General features: G+C 45.5%; 1 protein-coding gene and 1 long non-coding RNA gene across 3 annotated transcripts in view; one reads left to right on the forward strand and one right to left on the reverse strand.

Moving 5' to 3' along the window:
* RREB1 (ras responsive element binding protein 1) overlaps positions 1–23,284 on the reverse strand; it is a 122,477-nt gene that overhangs the window by 76,272 nt on the left and 22,921 nt on the right. The gene's annotated exons all lie outside the window — the stretch shown is intronic.
* LOC122178799 lies at positions 15,090–15,713 on the forward strand. Its single transcript, XR_006178479.1, has 2 exons — positions 15,090–15,357; positions 15,448–15,713. It is a non-coding gene; the product is annotated as an uncharacterized LOC122178799 (long non-coding RNA).

Below are 23,284 nucleotides of genomic sequence, written 5' to 3' on the forward strand. Positions count from 1 at the left end.
AACAGCTGCTGCAGCCTTGCGAGCACTGCTTACAGCAGCTGGGCAGGCAGCCTTGCTTCAGCATTGTTTGGAGAGCTCTGTATTCTGAAAGTCAGTGTTTGTTTTTTGTTTGTGTTAGGTAAATTAATTACAGCGGTAGATCGTGCTGGCAAACAGGCAAAGCATCCCCAAGCTGAGACCCACACAGAAGAGCCACCAGGGAAATTTTAAACAACAATGCTACTTGTCAATAGTACTCTTCAGTATGAGTTTTCTTTCTATTTTGAAGTAAATACGCTGAAACTAACCTGTGGGAGGTGTTTCCTGCACACTGACAAAACGAAACAGCATCTCTTAATTTTCATAGACTGCAACACACATGCTAAAAAAGAGCACAGGAATCCAGTTCTGCAATTTCTTTACCAGATGAGCAGAAGAAGCTTCCTCAGAAAAGACCTCTCTCCATGTGACCTGAAAAAGATGCATTCTAAGCCAAGAATTGCCTACACTCACACAAACACAAATCCCCTTCATCTACAAGCATATCAAACTGCTGATCTTCTCTGTTCCTTGCCACATAGTTTTTGCTCTAGGACTTTAAAAGTCTAGGAGGCATTTCAAAAGGATTTTACAAAATACACAGGCCTGGCCTTGCAAAAGCTCATGAGGAATCCACGGAGGTCATCGTGGAGCTTAGACAGTCTGCAAACAGCATAATCCACGTGCTGGTGGGGTGAGGAATGCCCACAGTCGGGTGGATGGGCCTAAAGACTTCTGCAGCAGTGGGATCCTCCAACAATGCAGTAAACCAACAGGAAATGCCTGCTGATCTTCAAAGCTCGTCAGCGGGAACAGTCCTAAGTTCCCTGAACGGGAGCACTCTGGTAGCAAGGCCACAGTCCTCTTACATGCTCAGAGAAAAACAAAAAAACACAGTAAATGAACAAACATCCACTAACGTTAATAACTGCAAACACTGTCAAGACTGACCCCCTGCTCTGCAACGAGCCTCCAGATCCATCCAGCAAAGTTTTGAAGCTCCTCAGCACAAGCGCCGCAGGGATTAGGCAAGCAGCTTACAGCCTCTGCAGCTTTCTTTTTTTCTATTATGGGCAGTCCTACCCACATGCAGCCTCCTGGAATGCAATTCTCAGTTGTTCAGACAAAGGGAGATGCTGCAGCCTGCAGGTGTAAAAGGTACCCACTGTAACTCTGTCAGGACCACTGCAGTGCACGGCCCCATTGGCAGAATCTTAGGTGCAGCCCTCAGCTGTCAGGCAGGCTGTACAAGTCACTGTGAGTAAAGGGGAGTCTGGACACCTGCACATCACAAAGAATTGCAGGAAGTTTATTTCAGGAAAGCGGAGGGAAAAAAAAAAAAAGAAAACAGACCAAATTGTGAACAGGTTTCTTCAGTAAGTGAAGTTTCAAATTGCTGCTCCTCCAGCCAAAAATGCCTGCTGCTGGTCCAAAACCATCCTCCTCTTCCAAAAGAACAGTTCTACTACTTCACACATTGCCATCAAACAGACAATTCTTTCCACAACTCACGTATGAAAAGGGCAGCTCACTCCCCTCTGCTCAATCCCTCTGACAGATAACATCGCACACCCCAAAACATTATTCTGAAACAAAGCAGCACAAATTATGAAATGTTCAACTCGATTGTGTAGTAGTTGAAAACGTTAACCACGAAAAAAAAAAAGGAAAACCAACAAAAAACACAACACAGAATCATAAACTGGATAGACTTGGAAGGGACCCATAAGGATTATCGAGTCCAACTCCTGGCAAATTCCAAAACAACCAAAGGCACACATGGAACAGATCAAGTGACCTGTGCGTCCACTCACAGCCATCTCAACTTCTGCAGCAGTACAGCAAGAGTTTGCTAAGAGGAACCCTGACTAATCTCTTTCAGCTATTCACACACAGCAAAGCAACAGTAGAGGATCACAGTAGGACCCGTGACACTGAAATTCATACTTATTTTCATAAGGGATGTTCCCATGTGAACGTCTTCTCAGTCATATGTATATATATATATATATATATATATACATCCACACAGCCACTTTGTTTCAATTCCAGTAATGAAATCACCTTACAGTTTTAAGCCAGTCCATACTGTGGTAATATGTTGCACCAAAAGTAATGCCTCCTATTTCTTTCCATGTAAATAACAACCAATATAAAGAGTACAAAAACACTGCTTGATAGAGCAGATTCTCAGCTACAAAACACTATTTCACTGTTTGGTCTCTATCAACATCCAGCAAACATCAATGACTGTCAATGGGTGTCATTTTTTCCACATGGAGGAATTCAGTGACACACCTTTGCTTCGTATGCACTTCCATATCAGACGCCATTTTGTCAGACTGCCCCTCTGCTGCCATCTGTCACACAGCAACGATGTGGAATGGAATACTGGTGGGAAGGTTCAGCCTCTACTGCCATACCACCAGCATCCACCTGTAACACTGTGGGCCTACATCATAAAATAGGAGGCATTACTTCTTGAGCAGCCCTCGTGTACTCCTGCACTCATTCTGTCGAGGCCACTTAGACTTCTACTTCACAACTAGAGGTGAACAATACCAACACACTTCTAAGAGAGACGTAAAAGAAGAAACGATCATCAGACATGGGTCTCTGAATAGGATACAACTCCTCAAAGGCGCAAAATGTAATTCTACCCAAAGTCTCTCCAAACTTCATACATAATAGACGTTAATTCCGAGCAGAAGGACACAGAACATCTCAATGGCAGAAAATCTCACTTCATACTTTCCCCGCAGGTACTAAACAGCAGGAGCTATTTTTCTTCTCCAGTTCAGACATTACTGCTTTGCACAAAGTTTCATAAGCATTCAGGAGCTCAAATATTATATATAAAGAGGTGCAGGGGAAGAATTCAAGGAATTAGTGGCAGTCTCACCTGTGGAGAAGATAAGTGTGTATTTTAATGAGTTTAAACAAGAAACTAAAGGAGAAACCAAACAAAACCACTAGCTAAATAAATAATTTTTCACTGTAAGGTGAAAAACGTTCTCAGCCTACCCACTCATTTCACACATGGTAATGTGAAAGTATAATTCTACCAAAAACTAGAAGACAGTCACCAGATTTGTTTCACTTGTTTATTCATCTGAACTTCAAAGAGAGTTTTTGAAGCTGGAAGATTTTGCCAGCCCGACTTACTGACAGCTGAAGACAGAAAGGGGCCTTCCCTCATCTATTAGGGTCTTGCACAACACAAGAGGCTATGGGGGTCTACACTTTCTTAAACAGAAGGAGCAGCAACATGTTCAGCATATTTCACAATGAACTCAAAAGACATTATTCAATACAGATTTGACATTAAAAAATATGGAAGCTGACAAGTTCAGAGGATTCTCAGTAAATATGCCCCTATAAAACTTCCTAAACGTGGTGAAACAGGGATAATTTCAGAAATAGCAAGGTCTTTAAAGTAAGCAAGCTCCCACAAGGGTTCAGTAGTTGGAAGGGTTATCAGACCTCTGGGGGAAGTCAGGGGCTCCATCTTGGCAATGTTTCATCCCTTCGTATACCCAGGAGACTGATTACACCATGATAAGCAATTAGGAACCCCAGGGAGGACAGTTAACTGTCCTACCAAAACAAAAAGGCTGCACAAATGTAAGTCTCACTAGATTAAAGAAACACTATCTGAAGAACAGCAAATTTGTGTTTGCTCCTTTCTACTGGAACTAGCAAAGATTACGCTCTGCCTACATATGGCACACAAAGATCTCAGAAATCCCAAATTTGAGCACGTACTTGCTGCTAAATTGGTAACAAATGCTCTGAAGCATTTTCTTTCCCAAGACACCAGCGCTGTGATGCAGGAAAAAAGGAGGAGGGATGGAGGGGAGGAATACAGTAAATAGTGATTAGAAGACTTGAAATAGTAATCTCATTCAGTTAAATTTGTTTTCCTCATTGTTAAAACTGCGCCCAGTCGAGCGTAAGCTGCCAAAAGAGAGACCTGGAAGGGCTGTGGGAGGCTCCTGCTTGCAGCAAGGCACCTACATCTATCACCATCCTGCCCGCATTAAACATTTATCTCCAGCAGAACCGAGGGCTAAATTCACCTTCCACTGGCCAGCTGAGGTAGAAGCTCCAGCACACACCACCACTGCTAGTGACGGTGTAGGCTCTGACTTACATCAGGCACAATAAATTGCAAAGGACTTTGACAGCTTAAAATATGAAGGAATGCTTTTCAATAAGACGACCCCCTGTTCGTTTCTGCCCTTTTATCTTTTCTGAACAGTTTGCCATCCAGTGATAGGAGGGAAGCCCAGCTGCATAGCCTGAGCTTTTATCTTCTGCTGACCATGCAACAACACAAAGCTCAGCACTGGATTTCCTGCTGCTTGCCTAAAGGGGCTGTTCAGCTTGTTTAAATATTACTTGCCTTGAGAGCCTTGGAGTTGTGCCCAAGCACTGTACTGTATCTTCCCAGCATCCATTTCAGCATGTACTTTAAAGGTCTTTAGGTTCGATGTACTATGCTCTCCCTTGCGACAGGAGGAGCCTGATGCCTCCAGGAAAAAAAGAAAACCCACACAACTCCTCCCTCTCCCCCCCCCCCCGTTAATCCCCACGCCTCATTCTGTTACACAGTGAACAGAAGTCCCTCTTCAGCCCAAAAGCATGCAAACATATTTAGTTCAGTAAACTGAACCAATTACAACCAAGGCAAAGACATTCCGGCATGAAAGTCGGCAGCTAGAAGAAATCAGATGCCATGTATCACTTACGGCAAGCTACCAGAGCCCTGTAAGCAAACAGCCAACAAGGTACAGGACCAAAAGAGGACTTTTAAGGCGAGCTGTAGCGTGGCAGCCTCCTGTCTTGTTGAGTTTAGGAAGTCTCCACAGTGCATTTTAGAAAATAGGAATCTTCAGATGGGACCTCCTCAGAATTTGAGAACAAAACACTGTGTTGCTTTCTTTCCTACTTCAGACTGGGGATGCACATAAACTGCAGCTTTTAGAAAAGCAAGAAAAAATCAGTCTGTGCAGACTCTTTCAAAGCCCCTCATGTTCACAATTACCATGCCACAGAGAGGCTGAGCTCTGCTACAAGGTCAGCAGCAAGATAACCTTGGCCGAATGAGAAGCCCTGTGCCAGCCAGCCCGGCGGAGCATGAGGTGGCTCCCGTGTGGCCCAGCAGGCCTTGCTGCTCTCCACCCCACATCAGGGGAAAAGGACGGCAGAAAACCCAGGCTAAAATCAACTCATGGAACTTGTGGATACAGATGTGCTAGTAAGAAAAACTTCAGCCAATGCTGACTGCCAGAACTGCCCTGGAAGAAGATGCCCCTCACAGCCCATCTTGCTGCTATGATGCAGTGATACATGTCCCCCCACAAGCTGATTTAGAGCTACAGCTGGAAGGAATCTCAAGGCTAGATGTGGAAAACAGTTTTTAATCCATTCTGCTTTGCCTCAGTCTGCAGAGCACAGACTGATTTAACCTGATGTAAGCCACGGCTGTCATTCAGAAGGACAGACAGCCAGTCCTCGCTTAACCCCTCAGCTCCTGCTGCTCCCTTCTCCCTCATGCCTAGGAGTGACCAGGGATGATGAAATCGGCCATGAATTTGTGGTGTGTTTGTTTTTTGTTTTTCTCTATACATGCACACAAACATTTCACCAACAGCCTTCAAACAGGGTAGCTGAAGCATCGTCAAATTACACCCTCTATTTGAGTGCGGGATGAGAGACCTGAGCAAGAATGTTGTCTGTAACTCTATTCCTGTGCTGCTGCAGTACCAAGGAAAGATGAAAAGATGTCGCGGAACAAACTCTCAGCCAGTTCCATCTGCAGTTCCTCCTCCCGCTTCCCCTCGCTCCTTTCCCTCAAGCTCAGAGCTCATTTGCAGTCCCTCTGTCATAGAGAACATCTCTCACCATTTAAAATTCTACCTGAAGTTCAGCTCTCCAATTTACCCGGTGAAAATAAGTTCACCATAAAACATACTACCACAGTTAAAATGTCTGCACTGCATCTCTTCCATGGCATCCCTGGAAGAGGGGAGCAAGAGAGCAAGAGCAGTCCCAGGCGGTCCGTCAGTCATTTTATTGCTTGTCTATCCAATCTCTCCCAGATCAAGGACTGGGTGTACCTTTTGTGCAGCACTAAGCACAAAGCAAACAGAAGTCCAGAATATCTCCACCCTCAGCCTCCCTCAGAGTTCACAGGGCTGATTTAAACTGCATTTTCCACATTTTTGTTTGTTCACAAGCAGCTGTAAATGACCCTGTCCCCATGCACAAAGTTATCCCCCCAAAAAACAACTCATGCTTCGTTAAGCTACACCAGTAACAATGCTGGCACAGTCAGCCACCATGTGCCTCTACGTGTCTCAACCAGAGCTACAGAATGGTAAGCAGGGCAAATCGCTCACCTGGAGTTCTCAGGTACTTTAGAAAAAATATTTACAAACCTTGGAGCCTTGGACTTAACCTGCAGCACAGTGGGAATGGCACACATGCTCCCGCATTGGCAGCTGACCGCCTCCAGAGAGTGGCCTTTACTGCATAGTGCATCACCTTAAGGGGACGGAATGGGACAGAAGTGGAGAAAAGAAACCAAAGCTGCATGGAGCAAGGACATGCTGCCTGGCTGCGTGTCCTCAGGCACTGCTAGCTCACATTGCTTGCACCATCTGATCGCTCAAAGCTAAACATGGAATGTAGGTAGCAAGTCATAACGCTGTGCAGGACTGGAGACGTGACTATCAGCTGTTTCTGCATTATAATTATTGCACTGAGGTACAGCAGGACCAAATATTTGCCTGTGCGGATTTCTGCACTGCTTTAATTCATTAAAAATAACAATGAAGGCTGCGTATCACTTACAGATTCAGGATTACTGTCACTTTTCTGCAGGCCTGGGATTCCCTATTTGGGTTCACAGTCATCCAGAGAAGAGGAGGGACCAGCGTTATTTTGCTTTATTCAAAACAGCATTAAGAAATCAGATTTCATACGGCTGTGATCGGTCTCTTCTCCCCAAGACAGAAAGAAATTCTAAAGACAAACACACTGAAGCAGCTCTCCTGAACCATCATGCTCTGCCTTTCCAAGCAGGACTTGGTCATGTAGCAGGAGGGTTGGACTACATGATCTCCAGAGGTCCCTTCCAACCCCTCTGGTTCTGTAATTCTATGATTTCCCCTGCTGCCCGCTTCTGCTCCTATGCTTTCTTTTATTTTTAAAGTTTCTGTTATTACTAACAAGAATAATAAGAAAATCTTACTGTGATATCATCATTTCCTTGTATTATCATATTCTCTGGTGAACTGATGAATTTGCAGTGATCCTGACCCTCAGCTCGCACTGGGCCTAAACTGATGCAAACGGTTTCCTTCAGTTCTTTCTTTCTCCATTTTATTTTTGTCCTAACATGCACAAAGTACAAGCACAGGGCTGGGTTTTGCAACTCTGGGCTGCAAATGCAAATATCTTCACCGGTACAGCTGGAAGGGAAGGTTTAACTTTTAGGCAATTTGTTACTGTACCACGTTCAGAATTAAGCTAAGCTTAAAGCACACATGTCAGTGAGGAAATGATTTAAGCCAATGATTCAACACAACTTACTGTCCATGCTTTGCCCTGCACATGAAGCTTAAATTATCGAAAGCACAATCTGTCAGATAGTGACACTAATTTTAGTACAACGCATCAGCAGAAAAACAACAAGAATGGTATTAGAACTGACCAAGAACTTGTAGCAGTATGCACACAAACCTTGTATGTTACACAAAACAATACAGGCAGCGCAAACCAAGATAGCACTGACTCTTTCCAAACGACTGCAGGCCAAGGGATGCTTCCAGATTATTCTGTAGATACCTACAGCTTCCTGCTGAGGTGTGGACTCCCCCTACCCACCCCCACCAATCCCTCAACAGAAACAAATGAAGGAACACATTAGCACTTTTCTAGATAAAGATGCATTCACAGCAGAATCCCTGTGAGGGCTGAATACAAAGGGATGCCCTCCCCCTTCCCCCGAACTTCAAAGTTGCCATTTTTTGCATGAGCAGCAAGGCACCCGGATGCAAGGTGCTTATCAGGAAGGTGGCAGGAAGGGACCAGTGCAGCATGAGCCACAGCTGTGCTCTAGCAGGTCAGAGAGGCGTGCTGGTGGCCAGCAGACCAGAACTTCTGTTAGCACCAGCAGAACATCAGTTCTAAGAAACCACTTCCTACCGATTCTCCCTCCTGACAGCCTGCTCCCTACTGTCATTCAGAGCAACCAGGCAGCTGATCTCTAGCCATCCATCAGAACTGGCTAAAACAATGTCACCCAGCCTACCGCATCAACAAAAACCACCAACGATTCCAGCCGGTGGTTAACTGCAAACTTTTGCTTTACTGACAGCATTGCACCAAGGAAGGTTCTTTCTTTTCCATCCCACAGATGCAGCTCTCTCAGAAATCCACTCCACACAACCTCAGATTTACAACTAAAAACATCGTACACATCTGCTTCCACCTGGTGGATTACCAGAGATTGAGACTATAACATTTTTCAAAACAATCATGTAAACTCACCCCTGAAATCAGCAGCACGGTAATGCTGTGGGCAGCACCAGAGGGGAGGAGCACTGGGTTAGGGGGGAAAAGGGAGCTTGTGAGAAAAGAAATACGAATCACTATTTAACTCCTTCTCAAACTCCATCTTTTCTCTCTTGGGAAGCAAACAATAAAAGTGACCTTTCTTCCATTTTGATGAGTTCCTCAAAACAGAAGAGAGCAAAGCTATTCACTATTGTTCCCCGGTGCTTCTAATGAACGAATATCTTCTACCTCAAATGTCTTGTCAAAGAAAACACTTTCCACAGTATCTGCTTCCATAACCAAGAAAAAAAAAAAAAAAAGTTATTTTTTATATTTTTTAAAGTGCATATTAAAAACACACACTGCACAGACATGCTGCACATAACCAAAGCAAAAAAAAATTATCCTGAAATGTTTTATTAATTGCTAGCTTTAACTATGGAAACCTGGAGCTATTGTAACACTTCAGCGAAGAAAATGAAACAGGTCAGGGAGTGTCCTGAAATACTCTCTACTGCAAAACGTTTCTGACCTTGTTTTGAAAAATGTCCTTGCTATGGTACCTGCAAATGCAGCTTTTGCAGTACCTTCTAATTGCATTTTCATATACATATTTTTATAGTTCCAGCACCAGTGGTATCTGATCCTCTGCATTTGCAGCCCAGCAAGACCCACTCTGGAGCACGAGCTGTGGCATGCTCCTTTCTGCTGCTGCAGTTTCTCCTGAATGGAAGAGAAGGTGAGCACTGCTGCAGCCTTACTCTGTTCTCTCTTGAACTATGAGCTCATTAAGATGCATGCAATGCCTCTGCAACCACACTGAAGGACTCAGTCTTGGTCTACTCAGGCCTCAGTCTCCTTCTACTGAGGAGATCTATGAACTGCCACAGAAGCTTCCAACAGCCACTGTCAAAGGGTCTCTGGGCAAGCTGTGGTCTGTAACAGAGGGCTACCAGGACCATGCACTACGTGCCCAAGTATTTACGAACTTCTGGGCCTTTGTTTTAATTTAAGAATCATAGAACAGCCTGGGTTGAAAAGGACCACAATGCTCATCTGGTTTCAACCCCCTGCTATGTGCAGGGTCACCAAACAGCAGACCAGGCTGCCCAGAGCCACATCCAGCCTGGCCTTGAATGCCTCCAGGGATGGGGCATCCACAACCTCCTCGGGCAACCTGTTCCAGTGCTTCACCACCCTCTGTGTGAAAAACTTCTTCCTAATATCTAACCTAAACCTCCTGTCTCAGTTTAAAACCATTTCCTCTTGTCCTATCACTATCCACCCTCGTAAACAGCCATTCCCTCTCCTGTTTATATGCTTCCTTCAAGTATTGGAAGGCCACAATGAGGTCTACCCAGAGCCTTCTCTTCTCCGAAGAGACCGTCTGCGTTTGGTAAGGTGTGTAAACCTTGCCAGGCAGCTTTCAAGCTATGCTTACATGGAACAGAAGCACCAGCAAAGTTAAATACATCCAACAGAACAGCTTTTTTGTCTGACACCAGCAAACCCCTTACGCAGAAATTCTATACCTCTGTGTCACAGCACTGGAGAAATATTTGGGCATTCACCACGTTGCTTGCTGGTGAAACAGTACACAGATATACAGGTACACAGTTGCTACATTGCTACATCAAGATGCAGGGCTACATTCCCAACTTGAGCATTCACAGAGCTGATCCAGCTTACTCCAGTCTGGAGTCAGAGGGACAAGAGGATGCTTAGCTTTCATGGGATCGCGTGCAGGCTTTTTCCTCCACACATATTGCAACAGGCATCAAGAACAGAGTAAGCGCAGCTGCTGCCACCTCCGCCAGTTTATTCCATCAACCACTGTACCTGCAATCTCCCACCCCCTTCCCACATCTCAGCACTCCTGCAGCAGAACTTTGAGGACTAGAAAAAATGATCAGACTGACCTCCCACCCCCTTTTAGGGTAGTGTAGGTTTGCTTTTTTCTTCTAATAAGAAGAGACGGGACATGAGAAAGAATTCAAAACCTGAAGTTATTTTCCCTTAGTTGCATACTTACAAATGGCGAAGTTCTTTTTGATTATTAGTTTTATTACTTTATTTTTTTCTTCCAACCAAAACAAACGTGGCCTGAAGCTAAACACCTGAAATGTGGTGTTCCAGCACAACGGGTTAAAGCTTAGTAGAGCTGCATGCAAGTGAAAACAAGGCTCAGAATAAAGGTGCCCGATGATCTCTGACTGAAATACTCGTGGCGGCCCAGCTTCTTGCTTGCAGAGGAACTTACCAGCATTACTGTCCCAGCTGGCTCTCTATGTACACCTTGAAATTAGGAAGCTGACTAAGCTCCTCACAAACTGGTCTAGTCAGTCCCAGTCACCCCCATCCTAAACCAGTGAAAGTTGACAGCTTGACATCCTCTCGAAAGGTGAAACGAAGTCTTGAACCACAGTGTGGAACTGCCAGCAAACAGTACAGATACCTTTTTCCTCTTGTCCAGTTGTTGTCCTAGCCCCTCATCCCAGAACTCAAGAGAGATGTCCAGCACATTTTTGGACTTGCTGACTTGAAGTCCATTGGACAAACTCCATTTCTGGTTGTTCACAAGTCAAAAAATGTTTGCTTGGAAAACAAAGCAGAAAAAAGCTGCACTGCTCTCACAATCACTCCATCCCAAGAGCCACAGCTTTAGCACTTCCAGTTTCCCATCTCATTAAGTGTCTTGCAATACTTGTTTTTGTAATCATTTTCCATGCTGTCTACACAAAAAGCTATCTCGGAAGCCAGAAATACTACATTCCTTACACATGGACCCTTTCCAGACTTATCCCAATACTTTCTGTGCTTAAGGTCCTATACATTTAAGAACACGAATCACTACAGGCCCAGCAGTTAATTCACTTTCAAGTTGCCCTAATTATGAGGCTAAACATTGTTTAAACTTCTCTGTCCCTGATGTTCCCTAACTTCCCATGGAAGTTAGGCTGCCTCCCAAATGTTCTCAGTTCACTGTTGCAACAATGGCACTCCAGCATCCTGACTTGCCCTCTGATAAGCCACTGAGCCAGTTCGCATTTCCGCGCACACAGAGGGCAATTTGCATTAACTACTACATACACAGCATCTTTCTTTCCAAGAACTCCTGAGTGAGAAGCCACTTGTTTTCCAGCTTTTCCTTTTCAACTCTTTCAGGACAGGAACACCTCCTCCCGCTCTTTCCTCATCATCTGCATTCTGAAAGGTTACAGCCCACGGACCCCATGGCAGATGCCAAGGCCTTTGGTGTCAATGAGTGGCCATTAGCTACAACATAAAGGCTCAGACGAGGTACAAAGTGTAAAGTTTTTGGAAGAACGTTTAAAATCCAAATGCAATTTTTTTGCCCGTCTTCTTGAATGTCAGGCAATAGAAATGCCAATAAAAGATGTCACAGCAAGAGAAGCCATCAGCCAGCTGTCCATGGTCTGATGACAAGTCCTTGGCTGGAGGGGATGGAGACCCAACCACCACTGGTGGGACACACGGGGCTTCTAAACTCCTGCTACCCTCAGTCTCACCACAAGACCTTGTCCTGATGACCGGGCCTCACGTTCAGCTCACTGTGGCCCTTGCACCTCTTTGACACAATGAATGGATCATCACTGAGCATCACTGGTGGCAGCCTGAATCCCCATGGATGGCGTATGCAACTTCTCCTCCAGCTGTAGCACTACCATTCTGGGGCTCAGCGGCGCAAACTCAGGAGTTACAAATAAAAGCAAAGAGGTGGTCACTTCCCGAGGTCAAAGCGTACCTGCAAATGCAGGTTCACAATGCAATGCACAAATATTTATTTTCTCTGTGTACTTTCACATCCCCTGTGTCTTGGAGAGCTTTGGTGTTGCTTTTTTTTGTTTGTTTTGTTTTTTTTCTTTTTTTTTCCGAAAGGAAGAAAAAGAAAGAACAAAAATCCCCAGTTCTTCCAGTTTTTGTACAGGGAACAAATCCTCCAGTACTCCCTTTGTGTGCTCAGGCCCCTGAAAGCTGCCAGAAACAGTCAAAGGATGGGGGATGAAAGAAGTTTTCTGCGATTAATCCCGCTTTCAAGAGGCTTTAGAAGTAACTATGATCAAACACATGCAATGCATTGCTCAAATCAATATGAAAACTCAGAATGGAAACTATTTCAGAAATCACTACAGCTTTAAGTTTCCTATTTATTTACATTTTTGACAGTAAAGGATGAATGGGCTCCCAATCAAATGGCTTTTCAAACCCAAGATACAATCTCACACAAACTGGTATCTGTACATCTTTCTTGTACATTTGTATCATAGACTCAATGGTACAAACATGAGGAAGCATACCTACAAGGTTCATAGTCATACCTCTGCATCAAGATCTTTACTAAACAACCCGACCAAAGGATGCCTACTTTTAGCACACACGGTTCCACATCAACTCATTTGCAACCTGTAGTACAGCTGTCATTTAGCTCTGGAGACAAAAGGAGACACGCTTCTCCCCCAGTCTGATGTAGTAAATCCACGGCAGTCAACACAAAACCCACAGAGACACAAGAATCAGGCCTTTGGGATGATATGCTTCTGACTCCTGCATGGTTAAGTCTGATGAGTTTGCTGAAGCACAGCTTTTAGCCAAGTGCTTTTTCATACTAACTCATCCACAGAGCAGAGACGATTAATCACTGTTCATTACTCACCTTCTGGCAACACCCACTCTAAGCTAGGCACCGTCCAGACACATCAGGAAGACGGTCCTCATCTGAAGGATCTGTCATAAAAGGGAGCCATTTCTGAGACCCGATCCCAACAGCTACCAGGATCCACCAGAACAAAGCTGCTCACAGGATACCTTAAACATGAACACAATTCTTTCAAGAAGTGACAAGATCCGTAGTAAATGCACCAGCTGTACCTACTTTTCACTGCCTGCCAACCCCCACACGAATTGCAGTACAAATAATTCTTAGGAAAGGATGTTGCTGAAGAAATGTGGAGAATCTTCACAGACTATCACAGCACCCAAATGATCAGAGCCCATCACTTGGTTACAGTACATAGGAAAGTCGTTATTCTCTTCTGCAGCATTAGTAACTTCTCAAACAAAGAAGCCTGATTGAGGCAGACAGTGAGGGGCTTATCAGCTTAGGAAATGGGAAGGATGGTCCAATTAACTGCCAAGCAGTCAGACATAATTCATTCTGACGAGGCCAATGGGAGACGAGTCAGAGAAATGCATGTCCTGTCCATTTACGTAACACCTAAACATTCCCCCACCGCAAACTCTTCTCTTCTGCAAGCTAAATAAGGAGCAGGCCGCCAGGGGAAAACCCCCCTGCAGCTAACTGGCACTCTCTCTGACCAAGAAACCATCTCAGAGGTACGAAAGGCATCGCCATGCACTAAGCTGTTGGAGCCAGGAGCTAAGAGCTGCCACCAGGCAGGGACAGAAGGCTCCACACAAGGTTACCTCACCACCGCACTGTCACCTCACAGTCCAGGGAATGGGGAAAGAAGTAGAAAGCACAAAAAGGCAAACAAAACCTACCCCAGTCTAGGTTGACAGGCTTCATCTCCTTTTCCCAAACCACTTTCAGAAAGAGTCAGAACAACGCTAAAGCCATTTCACAATATTTAAAAGAAAAAAAAAAGAAAAAAGCTGAAGGCAATCCATATGTTACAGCTGATGAAGAAAGCTGTGAATCCAGCCTGAGTGCTGCTTCTCACATTCTCTGCTGCACTGAGTACACTGCTGGCACCAGGTGAGCAAAAGGAAGGCACAGAGAAAGAGGAAGGGGAGAAATTCTATGAAAGATGACAAAATGAAAAGAGAAAGCTTGCAATGGATCATACCTTAAGCATCACCTAGGAAGCAACAGGTATCTGAAACAGAGAGGGAGAAAAGGAAAACACCTCAAAAAGAGTCCCTAAGCTATTGATTCATAAACATGAGCCTTGTATGACATTTATAGGAAGAGAAGCATCTTTACTCTGCAACAGCAGCACATGCACAGGACTCAGCCCATCCTCTGATAACTTGTCTGTAACCCCCCTCATTTCTCAAAGTGCCAGATCTCGGGCTGTCGCGATCCCAAACACGTGCTTTATGTGCTATGGACAGGATGATTTAAAAAGAAAAGTCACTGGCGGGATATATTTACATTACATATGGTGACATCCTATTTGCCAGCTGGTTACCAGGAGCTAAGGAATTCATGCAGTACCAGTGAAGTCTCCTTGCAGCAGGGTGTTATAGCGAGCACACACCAGGCTATATATGGTATGTTTACTGAAGGATTAGGCATAAACATGTTACAGAAGGACCGATGTTGTGCACCGGACACCGAGCTTGCTGCTTGGAAAGCAGTCTGTCACATACCCCTTGTGCTCCTGGCCACGGGTGCCAGTGAAACCTCTAGAAAACAGGAACAGGTTATGCTGTGAGTAATGATTAACTGCAGGGAGTATCAGCCCAGCCAGCTCCACCCGCCTGCATTTCCCATCTCCTCTCTGCCTCCTCCGGTACTTCAGGGACCGGCTATCCACAAGGCAGCCAGGCAGAGGGCATGACGTGCAGCCAGGCGCATGCTGTGCTGTGCAGAGGGGATGATGGGCACAGACAAGTGCACCCATTCCTTCTTCACAAACAGCTGGCAGAGGGAGAGCCAACGCTGCAGCTCCCCGCCTGCCGGCAATGCGGCCCAGCCCGCACAGGCCTATTTCATAACAGGGGGGAGAAAAATCCTGAAAGGGCAGAGGGAGGAGGGTGGACTAAAGATGCCTTACAGCACAGCACAAGGTTCGTATCTGGCTTCAGAGTCCTGCCTAACCTGTTCTATGGTATGTTCTGTTTAACTCTCGTTTTGTTGGCTTGCTTTTCTGTTGGCAGCTGGAGCCAAGCTGCAGCCCCTTCTCTGCTCTGACACCTTTCACCCTCTGTCACGCTCCAGCACGAACACTGGCCCATGAGAAGGGGATGCCAGAAAATGAAACGTTGAGCCCAACACAGGCTGATCCTGGACACGTGGCATCTTTATGACAGGGAACAGGAGCAACCTGACCAACTCAGCGACACTGCCAGCCCTCCGGTGCCAGCCCATCGCCTTCATCGCTGCTCCTCTAGCACCTCAGAAATAAAAACCATGCAAACAATAAGCAAAGCAGAGAAAACCCCAAGCTACACACTCAGAAGATTGCACGCCCTGAAAATCTAACCAGAGCTGGTGCAGGGGCAGTAGCACTGGGACACGTTCTCATCACTACAGCAGATTTATGTCTTCATTGTGTGCAGTAACCACAGGGTTAATGGACAGCCCAAAGATCAGCCATATACCTGCTAGGCAACACAGGCATCAACTCAAAAGCTCTGTGGGGGGGGGTTTGACATGGGCTGAACAGTTTGTGACTGATGGCAAAAACGTGGGTTTGCTCAGTAGCCATTTTAAAGAACAGATGCAATCATCACAGTAACACAGTAATAAAAGAACCGGGGGCAAAAACATGGGGCAGAAACATGGACCCCTAAAAGCTCAGCAACACACTCACGGCTTGATTGCAGCAGCAGCATGCGTGAAATGCACTGAAAGAAACCAACAAAGAAGAGAAATGATTAAACGACCTTCAGAGCACAGCAAATCCCTCAGAGCAATGAGTGCTGGGCACAAGAAATGTCCTGATTTCCAGTCAGTTGTTTCATATGTTTTCCAGGGAGCTCTCATGCTGTGGGAAAGATTTCTGTGTGCATTGAAAGTAAGCCTGCAACATCCCCTTCCACTCCCACAGCAAGTATGCAATCCATAAAAGATTAAAGTGCTGCAGACATATGCTTCAGCTAAGACTCTTCTTTTTTCTTCTTTTAATCATATCAACAGTTTAGCACTTGCTGCATTTTATCAATCTATTCTGCCATCCCTTTTTAAGGCAGTAAGAGGCAAGGGGGAGAGACGGAGTGCAAGTGCGTGAGCCACAGGCAGCCTGTAACTCAAACACAGCTTTACAGATGTATTTACTACACAACTTGTCTTTGGGGGCTTTTCAGGCCTGGGCAGCCTTTGTCTCTGCACACTATGCACTAACAAATGAGCAATCACCCAGAGAGCAGACCGGCATCTTTCCATGGGGTCCACCAGGAAGCTGAGACATGGAGATGTGCCTGAGAAATTCCCCACTGGTTACTAGAAATCCATTGGGTCCTGAAGCCTGCTGCAGTTCTTAACTGTGCTGCAGTCACATGAAAGAGAACAAGTTTCCTCCTCCCACCCGCATCCCGTGGGTAACGTTGCGTGGGCAGTGAATATACAGAGAAACGCAGTAAGGGTGGGCTGTAAAGTTGTACGTATTTCTCTTTGGTGGGGGGATTATTATGTTTCAGTCAAACCTGCCCAATACTCAGAATGGGTATCCAAAAGAGGGTGAGCTGGGGAATCCTCATCTTCTGCACCATCACCTTCTTACAAGTGAGCGCTGCTAATTTACCCTGCTTATTAAATACAGTGGAGGAGCACGGAAAGGATTTCTACATAGTACAAGCTCTGAGGTGGTGTGGCTGCTTTTGAGGTGTTCTTATTCGTTGGAGGCACTCAGCAGGTAAGTAAGCAGAGAGATGAGAAGAGGGCACTGTGCTTCTGAGGAGAAATGCCAGGCATTGTGACAATGGCAGCAAGCAGAAAGTGTGGACTGAGCAGTGATTTAGCTGCTGGGGCCAGGGCTTCACACAGCCTCCCTTGTGGCTGTGACGGAGCACTGTGCCACGCAGCCCCTCCTTCTGCCCCAGGCACAGTACAGCTAAGGGCTGCAGGCCTGTGCCGTGGCCAAACTACACTGACCTTAGGCAGGGAGTAACTGGGGAGAGCAGCAAAGAGAAGCAGCAGGTTTCACATCGGATGCCATTTCCTAGACATAAGTGAAGCACACAGCATCTTCAATTCGCTACATCTATTCGGTCACCAGCGAAATAAGAAGCATGTAGGAGAGGAAACAGAGCGGTTCAATGAAACAGAGTAAACATAAATAAGCACAGACATGTTCAATGTGCTAAATGCATTTCCACTGAAGTTATAACTGAGTGCCCCTGATAACACAACTACATCTGTAACATTACACTCTGCATCCACTTCATAAAACATTTAAAAACTTGTTTTTGCTTTGGTTCGCCTACACAAAATAAGGAAGAAATATCACTCATCAGGAACTCCCTAAGAAAAATAAGCCTTCGAGTGGCAACGTACACTCACTGAGCAGCACTTCTTTCTGCAAAACTACTGTTCTTTATACTTTTTGCATTTGAAAGCTGCAAGTCTCACACGCGCACACACAAAAGACAGACAGACTGCTGCTGTGGACAAAATGGTGCCATTTAATACAAAAATCTGGTTTATGCACAGACTGGCTGTAGTGCATGCTGGTCCAAAGCAGAGTGGGATGCAGCCAGTTATATCAAACAGTTGTGCCCTCAGCAACAAACGATGCATTCATAAAGCTGGGAAAGCCTCTGTCTAGGGGCTCTAAGCTCTGCAAAGGAAACAATCAGTTGCTGACATTTTCTGAGGGAGGGGATGGTGAAAAGAGGTTGAGGGGGAGAAGTATGATCTACAGGAAAGTTATGTGCAGAAGAAGAATGAAAATACAAGGAATAAGACAAACTGCCACTGAGCTACCTTTGTACCCTGACTGCATTAACTAGCACAAATGAGCAACGCCACCTGAAAAAGACATGCACTTGGAAAACACTTGGCCAGTCAAGAGTGCAAAAGAAAAGGAAGAAGAGAAACGCCACCCTTCTTGTAGAACACTGGCCCATGAAGACACGACAGACATCATGCAGGCTGCAGCACACAAAGCCGCATCTGAGAGCTTCACACAAGTCTCTTACCCTCGCCTTTATTAGCTATGCCACCTCCACACTGGTAACGAAAAGCCAACATCTGGTGCTAGCTAAATGTCAGCACAGACAATCCCTTTAATAAAAATTTAAAGAGTCTGCATCCCAACAAGGAAGTCGCTAGTGCTTTCAATGTACGACCCTCCACCAGAGCTTGAAGGCTGAAGCAACCTAGGCTCTTTGTCTGAGGAACTTTGCTGGGCCCCCTGCTACCTCATCATGGGGATGCTGGCCCTGTGTGGCCAATCAGGAGGATTTACATGGTCAACAACCACACCTGGGTGTCTACCAACAAGCCACAGGATGGAGAAATCCCACCAGAGTGCCAGCCCTGACCAGGCTCCTACAGGAACAGCAGGTCATACACCTTATGCTTCCCACTTCACAGTGCTCCTGGCCTCAGGGCTGCCAGATGCAGGCTGTAGGTGTACTCCTAAAGTCCCAGAATGTTCCCTGTGTGCAGACAGTATCTGTGGGTGCCCAGGTCCTGCTGCAGAATGGGGCCATGCCGTACTGTCTGCCCTCATCCCAGGAAGTGGGTACCAGGCCTCCCCAAACTGCAGCGCTGTCAAATCCTGCTTAGACCTCAGATACGTGAGACACTCACAGAAGTGAACATGAAAGTTCAGCATGTTAATAAAAGTACAGCATGTTAATAAATACATACAACCTCCTCTGTTCTACTGAGACTGGCCATTAAAAACCAACCCCAAAATCACAGATTGTACCTGAAGTTCAGTGGCAAGGCCAGTGAGAGTTTCTCTAAGAGGAGAAATGAGCCTGTCTGCACACTGATCAAAAATGAGAAATGTCTCACCAATCACTCTTGGCTGCCCCAAGGCTACAGCAAGGCATGCACTGTGTTTCCTGCAAGCATTTGCACAGCACAGAGGTCTCTCATATCTTAAAGGAAGACAAAAGCTTTGTAGTGAGTTGAGCCTGCACACGGTGGTTGTGGAGTAAAGAGATGTCTTCCCCAGATGGGAAAGATCCAGTTAAAGGACAGATGACAGAAAGTTTGGGTAAGGGTTGACAGAGTGAGCCCCTATCAAAGGACTTTCTACACCAAAGATTCAAGAGAATGCACCGAAGATTCTGTAGGGGTATCTAGAAAGGGATGTGTAATTCTTCCTGCCCACAGTGTACCTGACCGTTTGTTCAGATCCCTTCATGAACAGGACTGTGGCACTGCCAGTATACATGTTTTTCCACAGGACTTTTTTTTTTCTTTTCTAAAAACAGGATGAGTGGTTCATCAAGAGCAAGCCCTTCCTGTGCCTCTGTGATACGAGCAGAGAAAACCTGTGAGTCTGTTGGAAATGAGGAACAAAAGCCGGGAGCACACCCAGCCAGTTAGAACAGGGAAAAATGAGCAGGCTTTCTACTGGTATCAAGGTACCAGAGATGAATGGTAATGCTTTGGTTTACCAACTGAGAATTGTAAATAATTGCTATTGCAATAAACACTGCACTGTATTTGCATAAATAATCTCAATAAAACTTCATGAAAAACCACTTCATTAGTGCTTGTTATCAGTTGAGGACTAACAGTAGCTACACAACTGCTAATGCCTTTGCAGAGGCATTAAAACAATCTAAAAACCGTCTTTCCTGCTTTACTCCTTGGAAAGTTTCCAGACAAGGCAAAAGTTTACACACATGTTCCCATTAAACTTGCCCTTAGTACTAAATCAATATACTTTAGAATTCAAATTCATAGAATCATGAAGGTTGGAGAAGTTCACTACGCTCATCTAGTCCAACCGCCCCCCCCATGCCCACTAACCACGTCCCTCAATGCCACATCCACGTTTCTTGGACACCTCTAGTGACAGTGACTCAACCACCTCTCTGTGCAGCCTGTGCCACTGCCTCACCACTCTTTCTTTTTCCTGGTATCCAACCTGAACCTCCCCTGGCATAACTTACAGCCATTACCTCCATCCTATCGCTGTGACCTAGGAACAGAAGCTGACCTCCACCTCACTACAATCACCTTTCAGGGAGCTGCAGACAGTGATAGTGCCTCACCTGAACTTCCTCTTCTCCAGACTGAACACTGCCAGCTCAGCTGCTCCCCATAAGCCTTGTGCTCCAGACCCCTCATAGCTTCACTGCCCTTCTCCGGACACACGCCAGGGCCTCAATGTCTTTCTTGTAGTGGGAGGCCCAAAATCGAACACAGTACTTGAAATGCTGATTACAGGGGGACGATCACCTTGCACATACGATTCAGTTTCTCTTCACAGACTTGCACAAAAGCTGCTAATACCACACATGACCTGCTCGTTAAGAAAGGCAGGGAGATTTTTTGTGTTATTCAGAGAGGGAGGAGAAATCACTTGGGCAGCGATGGAAGAACAAAAGTACAGTTAGAAAGAAAATTACACACCGGCCTCCTGAAAAACTGTAAAGCTCTTTAAGGGAATCTTGTGAATAAGAGATGAACAAAGAATTTCTCAGATCTAGAAAATGTCTTCAATCCGAACACTGAGTCACAGGACACGAGTGTCCACATCACCTTACAAAAGAAAAATAAAAAAGAAATCCTGCCTTAAATGTGTCACTTTTAGCTGCTGTTTACTTTGTAGTGGTTTGTTGAAATCCCACAAATATTTAAGACCAAAACCACAGTCCATATTTTAAATTTAGACGAACTAGAGCAACTTCGAAGAGGCTGCAATTGCAAGCCCTCACCCACAGCTTCTCTCCTTCCATCACCCCTAGCACAGGGCTGATGCTGGACACGTGGCCACTGCTGGAGGAAGGACATGGGTCACAAGCAGTGCAGCCGCAGCAGTCTCCATCCACCAGCCTGCCCACCCTGCACCTTTCATCACAAGGCCCTGCTAACACCTGCAGTTAAAACTCAAAAGGCAGCAGCTACAGATTCCCTTCTTGTCTTTCTTTGCTCTCTCAGCTGATCCAAGTAGAATGAAGAAGAAAGGATTTGCCTCTCACACCGATGCTTCAGGTAGCAGCCTTGATTTAAATCAGCAGAAAATTCAGGAGAGAAAGGAGCCCGAAACTCTCTAGCTGGGTGTGCTGAACACCATGAACCTCACACCCCCACCCCACAAATGCTTAGCTGCTGAATGAGATTCTTCTCATTTCCTGCACTGAATCATCTGTGTCACCACAAAGATGAGATTTTCAACCGTGTGCACACGTTTCTGATTTGAGGGGCATGCAGCAGAGGGTGCTTCTCAAACTACTGTCAGATCATTCACATGCGGTTTGGATTTCTTTTGTGTTTGATGTGTCATTTGAGGAAATCTGTGTTTTTCCAGTGACTACAACCTCTCAATAATTTTATCTTCTAGGAAACATGCAGGTGAACACTGCTGCTTCTTTCTTTCACAAAACGTTATTTGACTGGAGTTAGGAGGGACAGGATATGTTGATTTGCACAATTAAAAATAACTACACAATTTGCCAACTGTTCAAGGGAAGTTTTTCTCTTCCTCTACTCTGCCCTGCTGAGGCCACATCTGAAGTTCTGGGTCCACATCTGGGCTCCTCGGTTCCAGAAAGACAGGGAACTTCTAGAGAGAATCCAGTGGAGGGCCACCAAGATGGTGCCTGGAACATCTCCCTTGTAAGAAAAGGCTGAGAGACCTGGGGCTGTTTGGCCTGGAGAAGACTGAGGGAGGATCATATCAATGCCTATGAATATCTGAAAGATAGAAGACGAGAGGATGGGGCCAGGCTCTTTTCAGTACTGTCCAGTGACACGACAAAGGGCAATGGGCAGAAACTGGAACACAGAAAGTTCCATTTGAACTTAAAATAAAACAACAACAAAAAAACAACCTTTTTACTTTAAGGGTGACAGAGCACTGGCACAGGCTGTCCAGAAAGGCTGTAGAGTCTCCTTCTCTGGAGATGGTCAAGATCCACCCGAACACCTATCTGTGTAACGCAATGCAGGGAACCTGCCTTAGCAGGAGAATTGGACCTCTTGATCCCCCAAGGTCCCTTCCAAGCCCTACACCTCTTGATCCTGTGACCAGATGCTTCAACAAAGTTCACTGAGGTAGCTCACGTTCTTTTCAAAACTTTCACATCTCAACTTCAAATCATTTACTTAACTACAGTTTTCCCATTTTTATTGCTAAGCTGATCAACTATTTTTTCACCACTGCAGCAAATCACTTTGCAGCAAAACTAGCAGTGCTGCACCCCTCAGAAGCAATAACAAAGCATCCAAGCCACCCATTAGAAAGAAAGGTGAGGCAAACTGCTAAACCACACAGTTTCTTAGCCCACTCTTCTGATCAGGATGGCTTTGTATCACTGCTTCATGCAGACAGGGAGGGGAGGAAATCACAACCTCCTGTTGCCTGTGACTTCCTGCTGAAGTCAATGCAAGTTTCGTGGATCCTGGGCAGGAGCAGGTCTATATAAGGATACGACAGTGATAGCAGAGATCATACTTTGCTCGGGATTGGTCCAGGGCATAAAGAGTTCATGTTGCCCTGAGTACGAGCACAAAGAAAGCTGACAACCTCTGAGGATCCCACTAGAGCAGAGAAATACTAATGATGCACATCCTCCTCACAGAACACCCAACTTAGACAAAAGCCAAAGAACAAGAACCAGGTTTCTCACACAGACCTACTTTTTCCACCAAGTATCACCAATCTTCTCCACCATGTACTCTACTGAAGGAAAAATCTACCATCCTTTTGACCTTGGACTTGTTCATTTTCTCTGTCCCTCTCAGTACATGCTCTTTGCTAACCATTCAACATGCTGTGAGCCCTGATAAAAGTGGTTAATGTTTACTGAAACCGGTGTATGAACTGTACTAAACCTGATGGGGAAGAAGGCAAAGTTCTGCTAG

Source organism: Lagopus leucura, unplaced genomic scaffold, assembly GCF_019238085.1.
Source record: "Lagopus leucura isolate 7727_CA_CO unplaced genomic scaffold, USGS_WTPT01 Super-Scaffold_100002, whole genome shotgun sequence".
Lineage (NCBI taxonomy): Eukaryota > Metazoa > Chordata > Aves > Galliformes > Phasianidae > Lagopus > Lagopus leucura.